The sequence below is a fragment of the Protopterus annectens genome, chromosome 17.part0, assembly GCF_019279795.1.
Source record: "Protopterus annectens isolate FY-2018-M chromosome 17.part0, PAN1.0, whole genome shotgun sequence".
NCBI lineage: Eukaryota > Metazoa > Chordata > Ceratodontiformes > Protopteridae > Protopterus > Protopterus annectens.
The window spans coordinates 147,879,211-147,905,660 of record NC_056751.1 but is presented as its reverse complement, the minus strand read 5'-3'; positions in this window follow the sequence as shown (position 1 = coordinate 147,905,660).

Below are 26,450 nucleotides of genomic sequence, written 5' to 3'. Positions count from 1 at the left end.
ATTAGGACAAGCTAAGAATATGTATAGATCATCAAAAAAATGAAAAAAATGGATCAAAAGGAAGCAATAGTCATTTCAAATGACTGAAAGCATCAGAGGCATAGCTGGGTCAACCACCAATACCCTGTGTCAGTTCCATGAACTAGCACCCCACCCCCTCTTCAAGTGAAGAGCAAAAAAAAAAGTCCGTGATCAGGTACCTTGGACTCTTGAAATGCAGGAGCCAATCAGGTCACATCTCTGTACCGTGCCCCAACCCTCTTTCCTCATATTTTCATATTTTAATTAAAAAAAGAAATCTTTTTTTTTCTTTTATACTGCAACAAACTGCTTGCTACAAATGTAGCAAGCAGAGGCTACAGTTTCTACCCTGAATGGAATGCTACAACTCTCAGGTTTTACTTTTAAATAATATATATATTTTTTACTTTAAACTGTAGCAAACTGCTTACTACAATTTCGCAGCAGTTGCTACAGTTTATACCCTGTAAGATGTGCTATAGCACTCAGGTTTTACATTTTCTTTTACTTTAAACTGTATCAGACTGCATAGCAAGCAGTTGCTACAGTTTAGACCACACACAGAGAGCTACAGCATTCAGGTTTGACTGCAAATGCAATAACATATATTAAGCCAGTACTACATTAAAGAGTGATCAGAACTGACTGATCACATCTCCCAACACTTTGTGCCAGAAGCAGTTGCTCCTTTCACCCTGCCCTAGCTACACTACTGGAAAGCATAGTTGTTACTATACTAACAATAAGTTCTACTAAGTGCTTAATGCTATTGTAGGACTCTGTCAAATTAGACTAGATGAAGCTAGATCAAATTTATCCATCTTTTATACTCCTCTAAGCAGATATAGTTTTCTAAGATTATCATATGGAATTTCATCAGCTCCAGAAGTATTCCAAAATATAGTAAATGTGATGCCTGAACAGATGGAAGATGCTGTTAATACAACTGACTGATTAATTGACTGATTGACTGATTTTTCATTTAGAAGTCTACCATATAAGTACATGATTCATATCATATTACGTTGCTAAACAAATAAATATAGACAGGACAGAAGTTGAACAAGTTAAAAATATGCATAGAGACTTAATGTTAAACAGAAGTGTAAAATCTGTGTTTCAGTTCTCAAGTACAGATGATATAGTCAGTAGTGGCTTCAGATGAGCAGATAGATAATTCAGATGGTGCAGAGATATGATGTCTGTGACAAGATCAGGAGTAAAAATCAAAAGGGCAAAAACTACCATATGAAATTCCATTATGTGGATTATTACTTTAAATTTACAGAAATTGTATGGTTATGTGAAAAGACTAGTGATATTGCTCTTACAGTACAGTACTGAAGTCTACTTTCTCTTGACATGATGTTCCTGATAACACAATACCAGTTTATGGTCCATAGTTTATGAGTCAAAAGGTTTGTAATTTTTGAAACAGTTGGAATTCATGCACACTACCTAAACAGTAACAGACAAGTGAAATGAGTGGTGCAAACAGTAGTGAAGAATCTTATTAGAAAGTGAAACATTTCAGAGAATTCGGATTATTATTTATCAACTAATGCGAATAGAAATATGCCAGTGCAGTCTACAGACCAATCACCATGTTAGCTATGTATGAAGAGATGTCTGAAATATAAATGACCTACCTCATGATCTGTATTAATACCCGACAGTAAAAGCAGTGCAACAGAGTTATTGCTGAAACATTAGTGTAAATCATCCAAAAATATTCATATTTTATAAAATAGGGAATGAGTAAAGATGAACACTGAGCACAATTTGCATCACCTTGGTCTTTCAGTGAAAATCAATGCACCTAGTAATGCAATTGTTCAAACAGAGCAGCAGCCAATACCATATCTGATACAATGCCTTGATATAGAAGTTTTCAGAAGAAATGGGAAACACCTGTTTAATAGATAAGTTCCAGTAATGCTGCATATATGAATGGGGCGATAGAAAGGTGTGCTACAGTAATTTCAGTGTGGCAGTAACATGATTCATTATAATTGAGAACAAATTTCAATTGCTCCTTTCTGCAGTGTTTTGTGACTGTGAAGTTATTATATTTTAGGGGGTTGTGGGATTACCCCATTGGAGTATAACAGGATTTGTTCAAACAAAACAGCTTTATCACTAAAAGTATTTTCAGTTATAGATTCACATTACTGGCACTTGCAGGAATTACATTCAGTGAATCCACCTGAATCACATGAGTGATGTGTCTCAGACTTCAGTCTGTGAGAACGACTACCAATTTCTCAAGGATAACATTTATCTTTGAGTGAGAAGTCAGTCAGCATGAAAGCTGAAAAGATTGATTTTGATAGAATGGTCCATTTCTGCAGCTATCAGACAAAAACCATGTTAGAGTCCTTATATCACAATGTGAATACATATCCCAAACACAGACACTTAATTAAAAAACATTTTGATAATGACTGTACATTTAAAGATAGATCAATACAGATACAAATATATATATATATATATATATATATATATATATATATATATATATATATATATATACTTGAAACCCATAATCCTGACACCATAATATTGAAATATCAAAATGCTGAATACAACAATGCCTAAAGATCTCAAGTCCCCCTACCAGTGTGAACCCACAACCTGCAGGGGTTTGAACCTAGAAACAAGTACTAACATGTGTCCTGCAGGGTTGTAGACCCATGAACAGGTATTAACATGGGTCCTACAGGAGGGCAAGTCCAGATGTTCGATATTGTGATGTTCAGCATTTTGGTCTTTCAAAATGATGGTCTCAGGATTAAGGGTTTCAAGACTGTGATAGTAAACCATACAGATGTATAAAATGGCCAAGGAAATCTGACTTACCCAAATTTTGAGCCACCTCTGCATCAGATATGTTCCAAGCATGGCTTAAAACTTGAGCAGCCCATGAAGTCATAGATCCCTACCTTCACAGACTTAAAAATCTAGGGAAGAACTATGAGATACATAAATACTCCAGAAAAGAAGAAAAAAAGCAACATTAAACACCAGAAACACAAACTTCAACTGAATTACATCACAAATTTTGCATAAAAATAATAAAAATAGAACAAAATTAGTAACAGGATTGTGACACAAATTAAACACAATTTACAATGGCATCACTAAAAACTCAAAATTAACTACATTACCTGATCAGAGATAGAAAAAGATATCCAAAATGTATACACACATAGGCACAGACATACACACAGACACACACACACAACACCACACCACAACACATACACACACACACACACACACACACACACACACACACACACACACACACACACACACACACACACAGTAGAATGACTCTTCAAGGTATTGCTTGGTATTCAGTATGCAACAGTAAAATACTGCATGAATATAAATGCATGTTAAAATAGAAATAAAACATGCATAAAAATTAACATAGAAACATAATTAGAAGCAACAGCATACTATCAGCTAAACCAACTTAAGAAAAAATAATGGTGATGAAGGGTCCTTACTGCTTACATATTAGTTGCTACAACTATTTTTGTTAATATTTTAAGATGCAACAAACATCAGATTAAGTAAGAAACATGATTAGTGAGGAGCATTACAGCAATGACAACAGTATACCACTAATACTACTGACAATAGAGGTATATATATATATATATATATATATATATATATATATATATATATATATATATATATTGAGGGTGGCCTAATGGTTAAGGTGGTTGCCTTACAAGTGCAGGGTTTGAGTCTCACAAGGTATAACTGGCTAGGCTTAAAATGGCTCGCAAGGGCAGTTAGCTTAGTACTAATCTATGAACCTATATACATTTCAGTTCTTGGAGTTGCCACCAGAATCATTACTCTGGTGAACATTTTTTAGACTGTGGTACCCAACAAATAGTAAAAATATTTATGAAACACTGTGTTAGTGAAATGTCAGTCTCTTGATCTGTACTCAGACACTCAACAGAACTCAGATGACATGCTATGTAGCATTTACATACTAGACTTTGCAATAATATACAACAGTTGAACAGAAGAGACCCTTAAATGACTAGCCAGAAATTTTCATAATGAAATTCCACACAGTTAAAAAGTTATAGACCTGCACAACAATCAGTTAAAATGGGTGGAGGAACTATTAGGTTCTAAAATGCACTACAAGACATATAATTATCATACATAAATTAATGAATGCAAAACATAAACAGGAAAAATTGGAGATATTCAGTTTATAAATGCGATAAGGTACTTGGAATATGTATGGTGCAGATATTATTGCAATCCCATGGATTGTAAGACACTCGTTCAAGTTTATACCTTATAATATCTCCAGACATGGTGATATTTATACCATGCACATCCCCTCATGCCTTATTGCATGTGTGTGTATGTGTGTGTGTGTGTGTGTGTGTGTGTGTGTGTGTGTGTGTGTGTGTGTGTGTGTGTGTGTGTGCGTGTGTGTGTGTGTGTGTGTATGTTTGTGAACGTGTGATTTTTAGACTATCTGAATCAAACAGTTTAAATGTTTTGATATTTATTACACAATACACACAGCATCATACAATAGTTCGTACTGAAAACAGACAGTGGATAATTTTGTACTATGCATTCAATATTTATTAAGTGAGGGGATGTTACATAAATAGGTTCTGAAGTACATATGTACCGAGTCTTTAAATCGATGTTACAACTAATGGGGTTAATGTGTCAAGTGACCTTTACCACTTAGTTTAATAAAGGTTTTTGTATAATACACATCATGTCTGGTGTCTCTTTTCTTGACTGTTTTGGCTATGTTACTTATTTGTGTACATATCTGAAGAGACTCATTTTCTGGCAGGTTTAGGCTTTCATAACCTGTGTCACATTTACCTTGATTCACAGTTATCGTATACATGAACACTGATGTTGTCGTGTACATAAACTTTGGAGGAATGTATGGTAATGACTTATTCTTACCAGCAGAGAATTGTTGGGAGTGTTGTTATGACAGACAAGGAGTCAGAAGGAGTCATTGTTGCAACTAGAAACTGAAAAAAATGAATTGTAAAGGCAGTATTTTTTATAGATGGGCTGGTAGGATACTTAAATAAACGTGGTATGTAGGTCAACAGAAGGATTTGAAGGTGGTTAGTATAGATGAAGGACAAGGAAGGAAATAATGGGGCAGCTGTTGAGTTCCAAACACAGTAATTAGGCACACTCAATGGATAACTGATTGCCTTCTGCCTTCTCTCAGATAATGTACACAGTCCTGTACTGTGGTGCCTCAGCCTAACTCCACACTACACAGCCACCCCCCATAAGACACTGTTTCTTGCATCACCCATACACGAGCCCTGGATGCAGACATAATGCTATGCATCACACACTAAACACAATGCCTACACTACTGTTACTGTAAAACCATATTTCTGTACTTCTTGTCAAAACACGTGTCTTTAATCTGTGAGCAGTTAGGACTAAGTCAGACATGTCAGTAGTATTAGTGGTACACTGTTGTCACTGCTGTGAGATTCATCTGAATGTCTTAATTCTGTTGTGAATTGGGGAATAGGAGAATGTGAAAGTGGTACATTAAAGTTTGGGGGTGAGATGCACGCCTAGGATGAGAAATCACAGTCAAGTAATTTTCATATGAAAATGCATTTGTCCTGCGAATGAACTCTAAGTTGTATATTAAAGCAAACTTGTTTATATAAACATGTTTATGTTTTAAAGCACTATTTTCTGCTCAGAAAGTGTCAGACTTAAGCTGTCTCATTAACAATCTGCATGTAACATCTTTTATTACAGAAACTATTTATTAATTCTTTTTCTAAGTCAGCATAAGTATTTTTTCTTGCAGAAGATATAGTCAGATTGACAAATTTTCAAAGCACTAATGGCTGTAGCAGTAATTAAGGAAATAACAATGAATGCTTACTAAAACAGTTCAGCCTCACTTCATTCTTGTAGAAATGTTAAATCCAAATGATGCCGTTTGGATCCCAGTCTAAAATCAACAAATCAAAGAATGACTTTCAAATGTTTACTCTACAAGGAATTAAGCTGGGGATTGTTAGCTATTATAAATATTTTGGATACACCTCAATCTTCAGCCTCTTGCATGACATACATTTAGGATTACATAATGAAAACAAATAAATTAAAGCTCTGCTTTATGGAGTATAAAAAATGTTTATTTAAAGAGGCCCATATAGCTAGAGTTCTGCACAATCCAATCCCCTAACAGACTTCAGAGCCAGAACTGTGACTGCATTATTATGTGAAGGGAAATGTCTTACTCATACATAATGTATTTGAAGGATTTTCTGTAAATGCTTTATGAAAAGTATATTTCCAGCACCATCAAGTACCCATCTAAGCAACATGCATTATTGGAGACCTCATCATAAATAATCCTGATTATTGCCCCACACCACTTAGTTGGACTACTGATCTCCCAAGAGTATGCAATGGAATTTGTAGTCTGTTGAAACAATCTGCTTAGTATTTACATTTCATAATACTAATCTGAAAGCATTCCCTTCTGTATGCCTTTTCTCATCATGGGGTTGCTGCTGTACTACTGCAGATGAAGCAGACTTCATTGCAGAGTTTCACAAATTATGCATTGCTTTGAATTGCTATGATCTTCAGTGCATAAGCCTAACTCTGCACAGTGCAGTGTACAATGAAACTATATTGTGTGTCCGTCGTGTAATGAACATTTCTGCTGAAGTTTAAGTATATATTTTTTTTAATTTACTTTCTGGGTAAACTAGCTAGTTATGTTGAAGTGAGACATAAATAATTTAGTTTATATTTCTTGTTGTGCCTCCTGGCTGAACTCATGTAATTTCCTAGGACAATGCCATTATCATGCCTATAAAACACCTGGCTTATATACACCTTAAGCACAAACCACAAGCCACTTGCACACCTGTACTATTTCACCTAGGTTTCTCCATAAATTACTCCATTTTTTCTCCAGTATCCCTAAATTCCCAATTTTCCTTCTCAACTTTCCCCACCACTTCTTCCCACTTTCCCACTATTTCTTCCTATTTTCCCCTTCACTGCCTCCTTTTCTTCAACTACAAGATTAAGCTACATTATTTGAATGTTGTAGCATACCACAAATATCTTTATACTAATACAATGTTTCCTTAAAATTCTATTTGTTAGACCACTACTTTGTTTCTATTCCTAATGTAACATTTTAATAAAATTCTATGTATTATACTATTATGGTATGTTGTCTCTATTTTTATTGAGTGTTTTCCTTAGAACTCTATGTAGTAGAATATTACTGTATGTATATTTCATTCTCATAGTTTTGAGCTTTCCTCCCTGGGCCTGCACTGAAAAGGGAATTATTATTTATTTGTTTATGTATGTATGTATTTATTTATTTTGTTTCGTTCTATTTATTTATTTATCACTTCATTACTGGTTTAGTCCTACAAGGCTAGTAGACTCTTTTCAGGGAGACCAGGGGTGCCATTTATACCACTAGGGAAAATTTGGCTAGGGCATCAGGGAACTTCTTCTACTCTTTGCAGTAGGGGGAAGAGATTGGGTATTACACATCCTGACTTCCTGTTTCCTGTCCAGGTGAGGAGGCAGCCAGGAGGAAAAGGGAGAAACAAGGTTGCTGAGAGCCAAGGCAATTTGGAAGTTAAATGTGTTGAAAATGAAGAAAAAAAATCATAGAATCACTACCAGAAATATTTTCAGGCAATGTGGGAGCAGAGAAAATGTCTGCTGATGGTGAGGAGATCAGGAAGGAGATGGAGCTAAATGCAGTGGTGGAGATGGATTCAGAAGAACATTTCCAGGAAAATATGTTTGAAACAGCAAAAAATGGCAGAAAAATTTATTTCAACCCTCCAGTTGGGAGGGTTGCAGATGAGCATCTGGAGGAGCTAGTTAGCCAGTGAGGCAGAAGGTAGAACTGCAGGAGTGGAGTCCTGGAGTGACATTATGGAAAAATAGAAGAGGAAGAAAAAGAAAAGGAAAAATAGTCAGAAAAGGTTCCAGAAAAAGAGCCATATGTTCAAGCTGAGGAGAAGACAGAGATGAAGGAAGTAAAGAAAAATTATGTTGTTTGGGTGAGCAGTAAAAAAGAAAAAGGCCTGGACAGATATGAGGTATGGGACAATGTTATTGCAACTCTGGGAGTAAAAGCTTTTGTGACTTGTTTTTTGAACTAGACAGGTTATGGAAAACTTTTTGGGGGCCTATGGAAAAAGAAAGCAGACTTTCCATGGTTAGAATAAGTTGTGCAAGCCTTTTTCAGGCAAAAAATAAAAAATAAAAAAATAATCTTGATTCAGTTTAGAACTGAAGTGGGAGCAAAATAACCAAGAAAATATTTATTGACAATATGTACAGAAGTGGTAGACACTACTAAAATCTATGATGAAAGAGTATTATGGACTGAGGGTTGGGAATGTGGAATAATTTTAAAAATGGAAAATGACATTGTGATACACATACCTAGTATTATTAATGTGCATGGCAATAGAGATTTTGTGAGGTACATAGGACAACCAAAGACTTGTTATTTTTGTGGAAAAAGTTATCATTTAATTAATGAATGTGACAAAAAAGATGTTATTTATGTGGTCAGACAGGTTATAATGCAAAGAAATGTGAAGTTAAATGTAGGAAATGTGGTAATACAGGACATTCATGGTTAGCATATGAGGTAGAAATGCAAGAAAATGAAAATGAAATTATACAAGAAAAAGAGGTAGAAAAGAATGCTATATAAGAACACACAACACAAAAAGAAAAACATAGAAATAGTATTTAAATTCCAAGGGAAAGACAAAGAGAAAGAAAAAGAGAGATAGATGAAACAAGAGAAGAAGAGACAGAGTGGCATATAGTAAAAGGCAAGAAAAATTCAATAGGAAAGAGAGTTAGGGAAGTAAAACGAGAATTTAAAAATGTAATGGCAAGACAAAATAAGAAAAGTAAGGGATAAGAAGATTATTCTAATAATTCTTCTATAAATCTAAAAATATTAGCTTTGAACATGAATAGTATGAAGAATATTAAGAGAAGAATTAGTATTTTACAATGGTGTGCTGCATTAGATTCTTAAATAATAGCATTAGAAGACATTATAATGCTAACAGAAGAAGAAAGGTTGCAAACAGGAAAACTTTGGAATGGTACTGTTATTTGGAGTATAAACAAAGAAGCATGCTCATGTATATATATATATATATATATATATATATATATATATATTTATATATATATATATATATATATATATATATATATATATATATATATATATGTATGTATATATATATATATATATATATATATATATATATATATATATATATATATATATATATATATATATATATATATATATATATATATATATATATATATATACACTATGCCAAGAAAATATAAAAAATATTAGATATTACAATAGTAGAGCTGGGCCAAATAACAGTAGTAGATATAACATGGAAACTATGTATATAGACTAATAGCTTTATATGCATATGGAACAAAAAAGAAAGAGAAGCAATGTTTAAAAGTATACCTAATTATGCCCATGTTAACATAGATATAATAATGACAGGTGACTTTAATTGTAATTTGAGAAATAAAAAAAATAGTTGTGATATTAAAGTAGTTACTGAAATTATGAAAAGTGGAAAATTAAAAATATGGTAAAATAACCACTGGACTTAAAAAAGAAATGAAATTAAGACAAAAATTAATTATATTTTTTATATCAGAAGGCCTAAAAATTATGCAAAAAAGAATTAAATATAATGGGTTCTTTGCTCATGTGGCAATTTGGATAAAAAAATCATGAAAATGAGGAATATAGTGAAATAGGAAAAAGCATAAAAAAGTAATTGAAAAAGAGTTAGATTTAAGTGAAAGAAAGGAAATTGCAGAATTATGGCAATAACATAACAGTATGACAGATTTTTACAAAAATTTGACAATACAGTGGATTAAATTAAAAAAGAAATACAAACAAGTATTTTAGAATGTATAGAAAAAAAGAAAATAATGCAATATAAAATATTAAGTCAAAATATTTAAAGACTTGATAGAGAAGAAAAAATGTTTTATGAAAAAGTAAAAAGTATATAAAAGAAATCAGGATAAGGTTAATAAATTGTTATATAATGAAAATATTGCTTACAAGAAAAAAAGAAGACATTGCATCATGTTTATATAAGATAGTAAGATTAGGAAAGATAATAAGAGAATTAAAAAATAAAGAAGTGAAAAGTTCAAAACAAAGAGAAATATATGAAATAATTAGAGAATATGTATTAGATTTATACAGTAAAAAGAAGTTAACATAGAATAAAATTATAATGGTGAAAATTGAATAAGGAAGATAAGGAATATTTAGAGAGAAAAAATAAATATAAATGAGTTGAATGAGATCTTGAAATATATAAACATTAATTCAGCTACAGGTTTAGATAGAATTGAATATAGTATGTATAAAGAAATGTATGACTGACAAAACATGGTGTTTATAAAATAATGAATGAGTGGCTAAAAAGAGGAATTAAGTATAAAGAAATTTGCACATGTGTGATAAAATTTATATTAATGAAAGGAGATAATGATGAAATAAAAAATCTGGAGACCAATTACACTGAATAACAGATTATAACATTTTCATGAGAATAGTAACCAAAAGACTACAATGTAAAACAGAAAGACTACATGACCAGAATGTCTGCGAGAAAAGGAAAGGGGAGTCAAGACCTATTGTGGATAATAAGGGAAGTAACTGAAGATATTATAAATAAAAAAGTGGAAACAAAAATTATGATAGGTGGTGTTAGTAAGGCATATGATAATATTCAATATAAACCATTATGGGGAATTTTACAAGCATACAATATAAGTGAAAAACTATTACAAGTAATTAAATCAATATACGAAAAGAATTATGTGAAACTGAATGTAAACGGTTGGACTGGGGAACATTTGAAAATACAGTGTGGTATAAAACAAGGATGTCCTGCAAGCAGTATGATCTTTGCTATAATCATGAGCAAACTAGTAATGGAAATTAATAAAATGTCAAGTAAGGGAGGATATAGACTGATGGAGGAGATACTGTTACCAATAATGTATACTTTCAATGATGATATTGTAGTAATAGCAAAAAATAAAGTCTGGATGGAAAACAATAATGACAAATTGAGTACACGGTTGAAGAAAATTGGTTTAAGCATAAATATAGAGGAAAAGCAAAGGATTTGGATATGAAAGTATTATAGGAGGTGTGGAATATAATCAAAAGAGTATAGATATTTTAGGAATAGTATTTGGAAGGATAATGAGGGAAACATACTTACAAGAGAGGAGAGTGTGTTGAGCAGATGGAAAGAGTACTTTGAGGGGTTGATGAATGAAGAAAATGAGAGGGAGAGAAGGTTGGATGATGTGGGGATAGTGAATCATGAAGTGCAATGGATTAGCAAGGAGGAAGTAAGGATAGGTATGAAGAGGATGAAGAATGGAAAGGCTGTTGGTCCAGATGACATACCTGTGGAAGCATGGAGGTGTTTAGGTGAAATGGCAGTGGAGTTTTTAAACAGATTGTTTAATGAAATTTTGGAAAGTGAGAGGATGCCTTAGGAATGGAGGAAAAGTGTTTTGGTACCGATTTGTAAGAATAAGGGTGATGTGTAGAGTTGTAGTAACTACAGAGGGATTAAACTGATCAGTCACAGCATGAAGTTATGAGAAATAGTGGAAGCTAGGTTAAGAAGGGATGTGATGATTAGTGATCAGCAGTATGGTTTCATGCCACGGAAGAGCACTACAGATGCAATGTTTGCTCTGAGAGTGCTGATGTAGAAGTACAGAGAAGGTCAGAAGGAGTTGCATTGTGTTTTTGTAGACTTAGAGAAAGCATATGACAGGGTGCCTAGAGAGGAGTTGCGGTATTGTATGAGGAAGTCAGGAGTGTCAGAGAAGTATGTAAGAGTGGTATAGGATATGTACGAGGGTAGTGTAACAGTGGTGAGGTCTGCGGTGGGAGTGACAGATGCATTTAAGGTGGAGGTGGGATTACAGCAAGGATCAGCTTTGAGCCCTTTCTTATATGCAATGGTGATGGACAGGTTGACAGACGAGATCAGACAGGAGTCCCTGTGGACTATGATGTTTGCAGATGACATTGTGATCTGTAGTGAGATTAGGGAACAGGTGGAGGAGACCCTGGAGAGATGGAGATATGCTCTACAGAGAAGAGGAATGAAGGTCAGCAGGTCTACAACAGAATATATGTGTGTGAATGAGAGGGGGGATAGAGGAATGGTGAGGATGCAAGGAGTAGAGGTGGCAAAGGTGGATGAGTTTAAATACTTGGGATCAATAGTTCAGAGTAATGGTGAGTGTGGAAGAGAGGTGAAGAAGAGAGTACAGGCAGGAAGGAGTGGGTGGAGAAGAGTGTCAGGAGTGACTTGTGACAGACAAGTACCAGTAAGAGTGAAAGGGAAGGTCTACAAGAGGGTAGAGAGATCAGCTATGTTATATGGGTTGGAGACAGTGGCATTGACAAAAAGGCAGGAGTTAGAGCTGGATGTGGCAGAGTTAAATATGTTAAGATTTGCACTGGATGTGACGAGGGTGGACAGGATTAGGAATAAATATATTAGAGGGTCAGCCCAGGTTGGAAGGTTTGGAGACAAAGCCAGAGAGGCAAGATTATGTTGGTTTGGACATGTGCTGAGGAGGGATGCTGAGTATATTGGGAAAAGGATGCTAAGGATGAAGCTACCAGGTAACAGGAAAAGAGGAAGGCTTAAGATAAGGTTTATGGATGTGGTAAGAGAGGACATGCAGGTGGTTGGTGTGACAGAGCAAGATGCAGAGGACAGGAAGAAATGGAAACAGATGATCCACTGTGGCGACCCCTAATGGGAACAGTCGAAAGATGATGATTTGGAAGGACAGAATACAGACATGAACAATGTGATAAAGTTATTAAAGGAATCAATGACATAATCACATTCTGGAAGACATAGGTTTTCATACAAAAAAGAAAGCACATTTAATAAACACTATAATAATAGGTAAAATAACTTATACTGCAAATATTTATATGATGATGATGATGAAATGTGAAAAAGAAATTATGCAGACAATTTTTTCATTTATTTGGAGGTCAAGACTTAACCCAGTTAAGAAGGAAATGTTGTATATGAAAGATGAACAAGGGGGATTGGGGCTGATAAATCTGATTGTGCATGCATCTTCTTTATGTATGTATAAAATACTAAAGGCAATAATGAAAAATAATAAATATTTGACAGAAACAATGTACTGTAAATATAGTGAAATTTGGGAAGAAATGAAAATGAAAAAAAAGTAAAAATGTTATTAATGAAGAAATGAAAGAATTTTACAGTAAAATTGTATTGTGGAAATTAAAAAAGAATATAATATATAAAAAAAGAATGGTATGTTAACATTATGATATCCTTTTATTTGGGAGATCCATTGAAAGAGTTAGAGATAGATAAGAAAGCATTCATGATGAGATACAGAAATTATAAAATAATTAAAGAATGCAATGATTTTTCTGTGATTGTCTATAGGAAAAATACTGGTGTGGGCAAATATGCCATACTAGAGAAAACAGGAAAGAATATGTAATAAATGTAAAGAGCTGGAAACTAAAGAACATGTTTTTTTTTTAATGTGAGAGAATTCATAAACTGTGGAAGGAAGTATGTAAACATAATTTGATTTAAAGTTATTTAAATTTTGAAATGTTAAACATGGACATGATAGACTATGAGTTTTATGGGACAAGATCCCAGAATGAAGCTAAGAAAATGGATAGAATCATATTCTATGTATCATGGACTATATGGAATGAAAGACTTAATGAAATCAGATAGAATGGAAAATGGACATTGACAAAAATTCTAGAAAAATATGGTTTGGTTTGTGGGTAAAAGAGTGGGGGAATACTTAAAATGGAAATAGCAACAATTATGTTAAAATATGTAAATATGTAACAATATGAATTGTATATATATATGTAAGAAAATAAAAAAAACTACTCTTTTTGAAAGATGCCATGGGATCTTTTGCATCCACCTGAGCTACCATCAACTCCAAAAGATGGAGCCTCGGTTTAACATCTCGTCTGAAGTAGAGCACCCCCCCCCTTATGCTCCACTGCAGTGTCAGCAACTGAACTACCTGGTGTGGATATTGAACCCAAAGGTGAGTGTGCTACCTCTTGAGCAGTAAAAGTATCTTGGGCAACATAAATAAATAAATACATACATACATACATAATTTGCAGTCTGTTAAAACAATCTGCTAAGTACTTACCAATGCATGCGGCATCTCCTTATGTGATAAATAACCTGTTAGCTATAGGTTGGCCAAGAAAACCTGCATTAGAAATGGTTGATGACAAATAAAGATAACTGGTACTTCAAGACACATAATTGTTTTTTGCAGTTTTACAATCCTTTTATCTCTAATATGTCTTTAATTTTTCAGAAATCTGAATGTGATGAAATGCTCCCTGGTTTGTGCACACTAAGTAAACCTGTAAAACTCTTTAAAATGTTTGAAATAATTGAACCAGTCAATGCTTTGACTTAATAATATAGAGTATGCTAAACACATAAAACACTTTTCAAAAACAGGAAAGGATTCATGACAATTTCAAAACAAATAGGTAATTCAAACACTGATGACATCTTTAAGGTTCCCTTTCACTTATTCAAAGCTGGGTTGCCTGTTTTGTAATTCTTTAAGCTAGGATAGTACAGGCTGCATTTGCTCATTTTAATATGCTTGTTACATTTTGTAGTGATGTATTTTTCTGAGTGGTAGTGTTTTATTCTTCTGAGGTTATGTCATATAAATAATATTTTATTATTTTTAATTACTACTTTTGCTCTGTGATGCAGCAGCCTCATGATGTGAATAAAAAAGTAAAGAGCGTCAAAATACCCCATATTAGGGTGTGTATGAAAGCTTCCCATCCTGTAAAAACAGCATTTTGTGTGTGTGTGTGTGTGTGTGTGTGTGTGTGTTTACATTAAACTATTTGTGAGTCCAGTACTGCTGGCTGCAGTTATCCTTTATACATTCAGGCAGATAGTTTCATGCATTTAGGTACAAAGATGTGTGTTGGAAACCATGGAATATGGAAGACATAGCATATCCTATTTTTAACATACAAATACCCGTAGATATGTACAGATCTTACGTGCCTTATGTCTCACCAAAATTGACAAATATGCATGTTGATGTTGGTGACTAGTAACTGGCAGCTATAACTAAAAGCATCACTGGACAGTTTTTCAACACATATTCTTGTGACACCTTTCAATCGTATTCACATGAGAGTGGGTGCCCACCCCTGCCACATGCCCGTGCTCACACATGTCAACCTATTTGGCAAACTACTGCATAAACACATAGAGCAATATCTTGGTAGAGAAACATAATACTCTCATGAATATCAGAAATTCTGAGAACACAAGGCACATAGCATTTTTCGTAGCAGTCTGTTATTGACTTAGAAAAGCAAATTGCATCATAAACAAATGATTTAAAATTAAAGCCACAGTTTATATTTGCCCCGCATAAATATATGGCACAAATATATGGATGGCTGCTGAATGATATGAAAATAGAACATTCCTGAATTGTAACAATTTTTCGATTATCTTAATACCTTAAACAAATGAGGTATACGATTTACTATAGGATAGCCTCTCTTTAAAACTTACCTTTGGACATTTCCATTATCAAACATTTAGAGAGGTCTGAAGAAACATCTCCATATAAAAAACATTCAGCAAGAATTCCTTTTTGTCATCTTGTTGTTGTCAGCCCACTCATAGTACAATGAATATTCCCATATCTCACTTTTTAAAGATTCGAAGAATATGTTCCTCAGATCAGGGTCTTAATAGTTTGGCTCATGACCAGGGCGAGCACATTTTACATACAGGCTACCCCAAAAAGGTAATTACTCCGGCTGAACACAAAGTACCATTTAGTTCTAGGGATAATTTATTAGCATATAAGGAACCAGATGTGTATACTGATCTGAAAATTCGGTTTTGTAACTACAGATAGGAATAATATTCATCTAATCTATAACATTATGCTAAAACATTTCTATATTTAAATATCACATAAGAAAATTGGTGGTTTTCTCCCAGTCAGATGTAAGTTGTTTTCAGGAAGGGCACACATTAGCACAACATCTGAGTCTGTTTAAAAAGTATGTCTTTGGATACACAAGTACAAACCAATATTAGTGGTGAGAAATTGTTGGAATTTTCTAAATGCGGGAATTATGTTTTGAAAAACATATAAGGTGCAAGTTGTTTTCATCAATTAAAAATATTTCTAGGATTTTCATTATTAGAACACTAATTACATTTACTAATCAGTGGATTATGTACTTAGTGACATGCTGATGGTGCTTTTCATGGTGGAACAACTTCCTGATTATTTAATGTTTTGTATTTCTGAACATCTTAGGTGACATAAGATACAAATTTAACAAAAATATCCTGTATAAAGATCATTTGACAAAACACAGGGTCATTAAATGTTCACTGGTAGTGACATAAGCACCTTCAATAGTCACAATAAATGTGTCTGGTAAGGTATCTTAGAATATAAATAGAAACTCTATAGATAATTAAAGTAGCAGCTTTATTTCCAACTGGACTTCAGACGTAAAATTTATTCACAACTCGTTTAACAGGACAATTTGTGACTTCTGGCAAAGGATGTAGCAGTTTGAGTTTAGTGGGTTTTATTATGATTCTTTGTTTAGTCAGCAGATATTATTGTTATATTTGTTTCATATTCCACTGCTGTTTACAGATTGCTAGTTGTTAGAGAGGGTGTATTTTCTGTTCCCCATCCAGTTATCCAGGTTATGCTTAAAAAGGTTTAATGAGGTACTCTGCTTTACGTGGTGAGGAAGTCTATTCCAAAAAATGGGGGGGGGGGGTCTCTGGAACACAAATCTATCCTGCCAACAAGTCCTATTGTTGTCACAGACCAGGTTGAGGTCGTGTGTGTGAGTTACTCGAGTGGAGCTTGACTTGCGGATATGCAGCAGTCCCATCATGGCGGGGTCTGAGATTGCTTTTTATGCCAGACAGAGGTCACCTCTGAGGAGTCTGCAGGAGACTGAGTAGAGGGACAGGGCTTTTAGCCTATCTGTGTAGGGTAGATGTTTGAGACCCTGGATTCTCCAGGTGAGGAATCTCTGTGGTCTCTCCAGCTGCTGCATGTGCTTGGCAAGGTACATACCGAAAGGGGCATTGTACTCAATAATTGGTCTTGTAAGGGAAGAATACAGGGATGTTATGACCACCTTGTCCCTGGATAAAATACCCTTACTAATGAGGTGGGCCATGTAGAAAGCCTTCCATACAATGGAGACAACGTGGTGGTCAAAAGTCAGTTTGCTATCAACCTGGGTGCCTAAGTCCTTCATGACTTGATTGGGTGCTTTGTGCCTTATTTTCAATATGATAATTAGTGGGGATACCATTCTACCCAAAAGGGATGATGATGCATTTCTTGGCATTCAGTTTGAGGCCATGCTTCTGGAACCGGTCATTAGTTTGGGTAAGGCCCTCTTGGAGGATGTTCACATCACTAGGTGAATCTAAGACAGTGCCTAGCTTGCAGTCATCTGCAAACCTCATCAGCCACAGACCACTGGTTTTGGCTTGCCCCTCAAAAAAGTATATCCCAAACTGTATAGGCTCCAAGACCGATCTTTGAGGTACACCACTCATTATGGGTCTACTACTAGAGGTGGCTTCCCCTATTTTGACTGAGTGGGTTCTATCAGTGAGCACGTTAGCTACCCATCTGGTAACATACCTAGCTGGGAGAATTTATTATGCCCAAGTGGTGAACAGTGTCAAAGACTTTGGCTAGGTCAAGGTAGGTGGTGTGCACTGTCTTCCCCTTGTCCATGGCTTTGGTGACTGTTTTAAACAAGTTGACCAAGTTTAACAGGCATGATCTCCCTTTGACAAAACCAAACTGTGTGTGGTCAAGCGTTTGGTGGCTGCCAGTGTCCTTGTTTATAAGGTCCATGAAAATGCGTTCCGTGGCCTTGCAGATCAGGCTAGTTAGGCTGATGGGCCTATAACTGCCTGAGTCAGTGGACATTCCACCTTTGTATAGAGGGATGACAGTGGCTGTTCTCCATTTGGCTGGAATGAAGCCGGTGCTCAGGCTTTGGTTGAGTAGAGTGCCTAATGGAGCTGAGAGCTCATGCCCGAGTTCACATAGGATACAGCCAGGGATGCTGTTGGGTCCCATGAAGGCTGTACTTTTTGCCTTTGAGAGGGCATTAAAGACCTGCTCCCTGGTGATGAGAGGAGGGGGGGGGGGCAGGTGCTGGGGATGTCCTAGTTTACTGATGGAGGACAGGGGGTGGTAGGGGGTGAACACACACCCACCCACAACATGGCGAGGTTAAAGTGATGTAGCTTAAAATTCAGTTCATTGTTTGCAAACCTCATAGGGCTACAATACTGTTGTTTAGCTTAGCAAAAGTGGGGTCTTATGGTAGTAGATAACATATTTGCTGGAAGCTAACAAAGCAAGTATCTGTCAGGGGATGCCAGGGAAAGGCAGTGATCCCTGTAATGTAGTATGAGCAGAAACAGCATCTCCATAACCTGTTCTGTTATCTCACTCACAGTATCTCCCTACATTCAAAATGTATTCACCATATACCCATAACACTGTACATCATCATTACACCCTTCACCAATTGTTCTACATGGGGTCAGACTGTCATGTGAATTACTGCAACCCCTTTTGATTCAATACCATTGCTCTTCCTTCTTTGGGAGTCATGCCTGAGTGTTGCAGGTCTTCTCTCATATAATCCATACCTCTCTTTGCTGGATGTCCTCATTTCCTCTTCCCCTTTTCTCCCAAAACCTCTTCACCAAATTGATTTCTGTTTCCTGCATGTGTGTCTGAAATACTGGAATCTGTTTGTTTTGACCATATTTGCAATTGAAGTTACTGTGGCCTCTGCAATGATGTCATCATTTTCTTAATGTGTCTCACAGTGTGCACTCAGCCATCACATTAGTCACTTCATCTCTATTACTTCCACCTTCTGCAATTGCTCCACTTTACTGCCCAGGTTTCTGTACCATAAAGAAGTGCTGGTCATAACGTGGGTTTGGACACCTTACTTTTCAGTTTCTTTGACATTATTCTGTCACACACTACCCCCTCACACTCTGTGCCATTTGGCTGCAGCCCCCACCCCCCCCATGATTCGAGCTTTGACCTCCCCATTCAGACTTACCTTCTCCTCAACCACCCCTCCTAGATACTAGAAACTGTTATCTGCTATCTTCCCTTCAGTCTCAATTTTCTGTTTCTTCTGATTTCTCCATTTGCTGCTATGACATTGTCTGTTCTGTACTCAGTTTCATTCAATGTGACTTCAGTTTTGTATTCATACTACAGTCATTTGCTGAACTTCTTGTTCACAGTCTGCTTGTAATGTCACATTGTCTGCGTACATCAGTTTTGCTGACCTGTCCCCTCCAAACAGTTTGCTAATGTAGTCCGTCACCAGTGTAACAACAGTCAGCTCAGAGCTGAGCCTTGATGCACACCCAACCCCATTGGGAACTCTACTATAAGTCCAAATACTGTCAGTACTTGTGCCATTGGATTCTTGTACATAGTCTACACTAATTCTGTCAGTGTTTCAGGGACTTCAGCACATTGCAGGACTGCCCAAATCAGCTTTGTCATAAGCTTTCTTCAAGCCTGGGAATGCTCATTTGGACCCCTTCCTCATCTTTAACTTCTTCTCCACTATCTGTCTCACTGCCAATATTGGACTGACCCTGCTACTTCCTGATCTGAATCCAAACTGCTCATCTACCGTCTTACTTTCTGTTTATTTGTCTATCAGTCACCCTTTCCTGCACTTCTTGAAGTGTGGCAGGAGTTTGCTACTTCTTTACTGCCTGCAGTTGTGAATGTATAAAGTAATGAAAAAAAAACAAAAACCAACAACTGCAGGGAACTTGATGTGAGATGATATAACAAAGAACAGGGTAGCAAAATTACAATTGCTTGCATCATCATACATGCTAAGACTGCAGTTATAGCCACACAAATCTATGAATACCAGCAAACTTTCTTTCTCTCCCCTTAACCCTCAAACAGTCCTGTAGAGTGTTGTGGCCATCTAGGTTTACCAACACACCACATTTTCAAGGCCCACAGACCTACCCTGCCTGGAACTACCTGCAGTCAAGTCCCTTCGTGGGTACCTCCCAGCCTTTTGAGAATAGCTAAAGTTTACCAATGCACCACATTTTAAGGCCCACAGACCTACCCTGCCTGGAACTTCCTGCAGTCAAGTCCCATCATGGGTGCCTCCCACCCTTTTGAGAATAGCTAAAGTATGTCCTGCTAAACTCAATAGTTAATACCTGCACTGTTGTTCTGCTGTTAGTTATCTCTTGCATATCTCTGGGCCGCTGCCTGCTCTCCTTCCACCCTAAGGATTCACTTACAATTAATCTCTGTGAGCTGCGCTATCCCCCTCTGCCTCTCCTGTTCCCACTTCTCTAAACTTATTTGCTTTACAGATTGTTTACATAGTTCTTGCCATGGGTGCATGTACAACTTGAGTTACTGTGAGGCTTGTGCCTTTCCCATCTAGCCCTGTAACTTGTCTAGTGTTTGCTCTTTTGGCTATTCTAATCTGCTTTTCTTTAACCTTCTGCTCCTGCCCCCCCTCCCCCACCCCCTTGTGTTTTTTCCAAACTGCTGATACTGTTCTCTACTCTGATTCTACCTCTTTTCTACCTGTTTTTGACTCCTTGCATTCCCTCCCTCCCTTGGGTCCTCCATGGCATCTTTACTTTCTTTCTCTCCCCTTAAACCTCAAGTGGTCCCGTAGGTGCTGTGGCCATCTAGGTGAGCGTATTACGTTTCAGTTGGCTTTTAAACTGCAAAACTTGGGAAGTCGTCAAGTGTATAAAACTTAGTGTTTATGCCTCATTACACTGATATAAGTTAATGAATGCCCTGGTGACCTTCTTCTTCTTCTCTTTCGGCTGTTCCCATTAAGGGTCACCACAGCGGATCATCTGTTTCCATTTCTTCCTGTCCTCTGCATCTTGCTCTGTCATACCAACCACCTGCATGGCCCCTCTCACCACATCCATAAACCTTAATGCCCTGGTGACCTTACTACCCAGAATTTGTATGCTGTTATGTGTGTTTTTCTGTTTATGTAATCACCGGGTGCTAGCTTAGTCCTGAACAGGAGCTCTGCCTACACACATCAATGTGTACTATTTGCCGATGCTCCTTATCTATTGTGAAATCTGCTCTTGTTTGTATACTATTATCTTGATGTGGTCTGCAACTATCTTAGACTGTCTCAATCTGCTGTGTATTAGGTGAAATCTTTTGCAAAAACACAGCACTGTATTTACACTTTCATTAGCGTTCTCCTGAGTGTATTCTATCTCAGGCTGCTATTTGACTGCCGAGGTTGTATTGCCCTTCATTTTATACTGTACTCTGGAATCTGTGCACCGAATCTTTTTAGCGTAAACACATCCCCTGAATGTTGCAGTGTAAATGTATGTCTGTTTTACTGGCAAGTTTTTTTTTCAACTGTGAATGCTTGTGCGTGGACAACCAGATCCTGCTGCATGTCCTAAATGTTTATTAAAATGTACCCTTTTTTGTAGTATACTATTCTATTTATTTTTAAGTACCTATAGTCTGTTGACAGTGGTACTCCTACATGTATTATTTAACTTGCTTTTTCACTTTAGCCTCCATTAATGTAAATTGTTTTGCTGCTTGTAACTACACTGTTCACACTGTATCCACCTTTCACTGCTGTACCTATGCCTCCCTGCACACTTCCACTTCTCATTTTCTAAGCCCAGACTCCAACCTGCATCCACTCCCCTGCACCCCTACTATACAGATGCCCTCCCATACCTTACTCTTACCTGAAACTGCTGTCAAGTAGATCTCAGTAGCACTCACTTGACTCATACCCTACACTTCTTCACATACTTTACCCCGCTTATACTCTTCCAGCTCTTTTATATTACACTCAGTTTGGTTCCTCTTCTCCCTAACCCCACTTTTCTCTCTTCTCTTTTTTACAGGTTTACTAAGACACCAAATGTTCATGGCCCACAGATCTACCCTGCCTGGAACTACCTGCAGTCAATTCCCTTCATGGGTACCTCCCACCCTTTTGAGAATAGCTAAAATATGTCCTGCTAAACTCAGTAGTTAATATCTGCACTGTTGCTTTGCCGTTGGCTATCTCTTGCATATCTCCAGGCTGATCCCTGCTCTCCTTCCACCCTGCTCCCCCGCTCCTCTACCTCTGTCTAACTATTCCTACTACTCTTAAAGCTCTTTGTCTGCTGTGCCCCACTTGACCCATTCTCTGTTTTTCTCCTACTCTATACTGTCCCTTCTGCACATTCTCTAGCCTATAGTCCATCTCCTGGTCCTCCTGGCTATTTCCTTTCCTAATGATTCACTTATAATTAATCTCTGTGAGCTGCTTTAACTCCCTCTGCCTCTCCTGCTCCCACTTCTCCAAACTTACCTGCTTTACAGATTGTGTCCATAACTCTCACCATGGGTGTATGTCCCACTTGAGTTACTGTGCAGCTTACGCCTTTGCCGTCTAGCCCTGTAACTTGTCTGGTGTTTGTTCTTTTGGCTATTCTAATCTGCTTTTCTTTAACCTTCTGCTCCTGCCCCCCCCACCCCCTTGTGTTTTTTTCCAATCTGCTGATACTGTTCTCTACTCTGATTCTACCTCTTTTCTACCTGTTTTCGTCTCCTTGCATTACCTCCCTCCTTATGGTGTTGTTGTAGACAACCCATAATGCTTTGCACCTTTTATACCTCTCCCGCAATTCTCCTGTGCTATCTCTACTTTCTTTCTCTCCTCTTAATCTTCAAGTGGTCCCGTAGGGTGCTGTGGCAATCTAGGTGAGCGTATTACATGTTTCAGTTGGCTTTTAAACTGCAAAACTGTTTTTGATGCAATAAGGTGTCTTCCAGGTTGCTGTAGCAGTATGTAGGCTTGGGAAGTCAGCAACTGTATAAAACTTAACATTTATACCTCGTTACACTGGTATAACTTAATAAATGCCCTGGCAACCTTACTACCTGGAATTTGTATGATGTTATGTGTATTTTTCTGTTTATGTAATCACCCAGTCTTAGTTTAGTCCTGAAGAGTCCCCACTCAGGAGTTGCCAAACTAGGCATCAGCCCCTATATCACCAGGTGGGTTGCAAAATGGCTCACAGATAGAACCCACAGTGTGAAAGTAGCAGACTCCAAGTCAGACTGGGATTGGCCCTGGGTCCTCTCCTGTTTGGCATCTACTTCTCAAAAGTGCAGGCCAACACGAAGGGACTTTGGCTGACTAAGTTTGCAGATGACTGCAAGCTGGGAGCCATTATTAACTCCCCAAGTGATGTAGACATCCTACAGAAAGGTCTCACTGAGACCAATGACTGGTGTCGAAACCATGGCCTTAAGCTTAATGTCAAAAAATGCGTCCTCATCCCCTTTGGAAAAAAAACTCAATTCCCACTAATTACCACATCAGTTGGAGCCCACTGAACACTGAAGATGTTATAAGAGATCTGGGGACACAGATTGACAGCAACATCTTCTTCAACCACCACATTGCCACTGTGATCAGAAAGTCCTTCTATGTGGCACATCTCATTACCAAGGGTTTTGCATCCATGAAGAAAGAGGTCATCATCTCTCTCTCTACTCTTCCCTCATTGGGCCAGTCATCGAGTATAATGCCCCATTTGGCATTTGCCTCACTTGACACATGCAACAGCTGAAAAGGCCACAAAAGTACCTCACTAAAAGGATCCTAGGCCTTAAAGACATATCCTACATGGACAGACTCAAATAACCCCAGCTATTCTCTATCTCATATCATGTACTATGAGGTGATCTCTACTTGACTTACAAAGACATGTCTGATCCAGCACTGTTAGAAATGCTACATCTAAAGAAATCCAAATCCCTTCGCATCACACACTCCAGACACCTCAACCTCATTACCACAATCAACAGAACATGCTGGAGGGACAGGTTCATAACCCAGAGACTGCCCATGCTCTGGAATAGACTTCACATACATGTCAAGAAGAGTACCTCACTGGCCGTCTTCAAGAAAAGTCTTGATGAGTAGATGGGAAATAGAAAGATCTAAAGTAGTTAACTTCGTTTGGTCATCAGCCTGTGGGTTTCGGATCCGATATGGATCCGAGCGGGCAGCTTTCCAAGCTAAGATCTGATCTCCAAGCTCCTCCCCCTTACCCATACTACACTGCAGCCTCCTTCCAACCCTCAGATCTCGTTTGCTGTGGCTTTGCCAGGATGTGATCTCTGAACTCCAGGCAGGTAGAGTGGGATCTTTTTGGTCTAACTTTTAACTGTACGATCTAAGTGTGTGTGTGTGTGGTTAGTTTTTCCCCCTTGCTTTCTCCCCAGTTTTCCACAAAAAAAAAAGTTTAGAGTTGTAAACTTTGTCTTAGTGTAGGCCTCTCCTTCCCGCCCTTGGTGTGTGTGTGTGCATGCGTTTAACTAGGTTCCTAGTTAGCCTTTGCTTGTTGTGGGATGGGTATGTCAGACTCCCAGAAGCCGACTTTCACTAAATGCACAGAGTGTGGCCATAAGCTGTCACCAGCCAATGGTCATACTCAGTGCGTCATGTGTTTAGGGGTTCCCCACCTTACCTCGGGCTGCAAAATTTGTGCAGATTTTAACCCTCAGGCTCTGCGGGATCTCAGGGCAAAGTTGATTCTGTCTGGTCTTCTCCCAGCGGAATCGGTGGCTTCTTTTTCTTCTTCAGCCATGGCTGTGGCTGTATCAGCTTCTGGTCCTCCTTTCCTGTCTGGAATTCCCACTCCCACTTCCAAACAGGGTGATAAAGAGGCCAGGAAGGAGAAGCATAGAGAAAAAGAAAGGGAAAGAGAAAAAGAGGGAGAGACAAGGAAAAGGGTTGTAAGAGACCAGCTGACCAGTCAGATCTGTCGGCCCCCCCCGTTAAAGTGGTCTCTACCCCAGAGAAGGTTCCTAGGCCATCTTCCCCTTGGCTCCATTCTCCTAGATTCTCCTCATCGCTGGAGGAGGAGGCTCAGCTCACTTCAAGGTCATCCTCACATCAGCCCTCCCGGTGTCAGTGGCGTCCTCCAGATCCACAAGAAGCCTCTCTGAAGCTGACATGGACCGGATGATGAGAAGGTTCTTGCAGATTCAATTGCAGATGGGAGTGTTGCTGGCTCTCTCTCCCGGCAAAAAGCGGAGTTTGGCTCAGATGTTCGCCCCGATAGCTCCTTCTCTGATCCATCCCCGGGTTTCAGAGTCCCTGGATCCGAGAAGCCCCGGAGTCAGGGGTTTAGCGCCGATGGTTCCTGCAACTTCAATGCCGGCCATGCCCTCGAGTTTGTCAGATCCTATGTCAGATTTGAGCTCTCGGAGCTGTGATCTGGGCATCAGATCTGAGGGGATGAGTGTGTCTTCGGCTGCGTTGTGGTCAGGGCATACCATCCCTCTGGGCCTGACTGTGCCGGGCTCGGCTCCGATCCCTTTGTCAGATCCGAGGAGCATGGCTACTCATCCTACCAGTTTCAGGGAGGCCAGATCCCCTTCGGCCTTCGACGTTGTGGAGAGGGTTTTCTCAGGAGGATTGAGACCCCTCACTATTTCCTCGGAGTCCACCCCTGCTCCCTCAAAGTTGAGTATGTCTTCTGTCATCCAGTCCTCCCAGGGACAGCCTGTGTCTGATATGCCCCAGACGGTTCCGCTCGAGGAATACAAAACTGTTTGCGAGGCCTCCCCAGAGAGCCCCCCGAGGAAGTCCCTTGCAAATGCCACTGCAAGAGGAGGCACATGGACTCTCCTGAGAGCCTCACCGAGGATACTGACTTGGAGGAAGGGGAAGGATTCCCCCAGATCACTTCCTGAAGATGTCTCCTTTGGAGACATAATGGAAATCCTCTGCCAGAGGGGAGGCTGGTCCGCCCAAAAGCCTTCCTCAGATGAGTCGGTATTTCTGGAGGTGTTCAACGCTGGCCCATCTACCTCTTGGGTGCCCCCCCCCCCCCGGCTGATCCTCTGGTGGACTTCATTACCACCAGAGCTTGGAAGGAACCGGACACTATAGAGCCAATACCAAAATAGCTAGGTAAAGTGTTGAGCCCTCCTACTGACAAGCCTGTATGGAGTAAGGGTTCCCCAGTTGATGCCATGGTGGTGGCGGCCACCAAAAAGGAACTGGTGCAGGAGAGTTCCTCGGT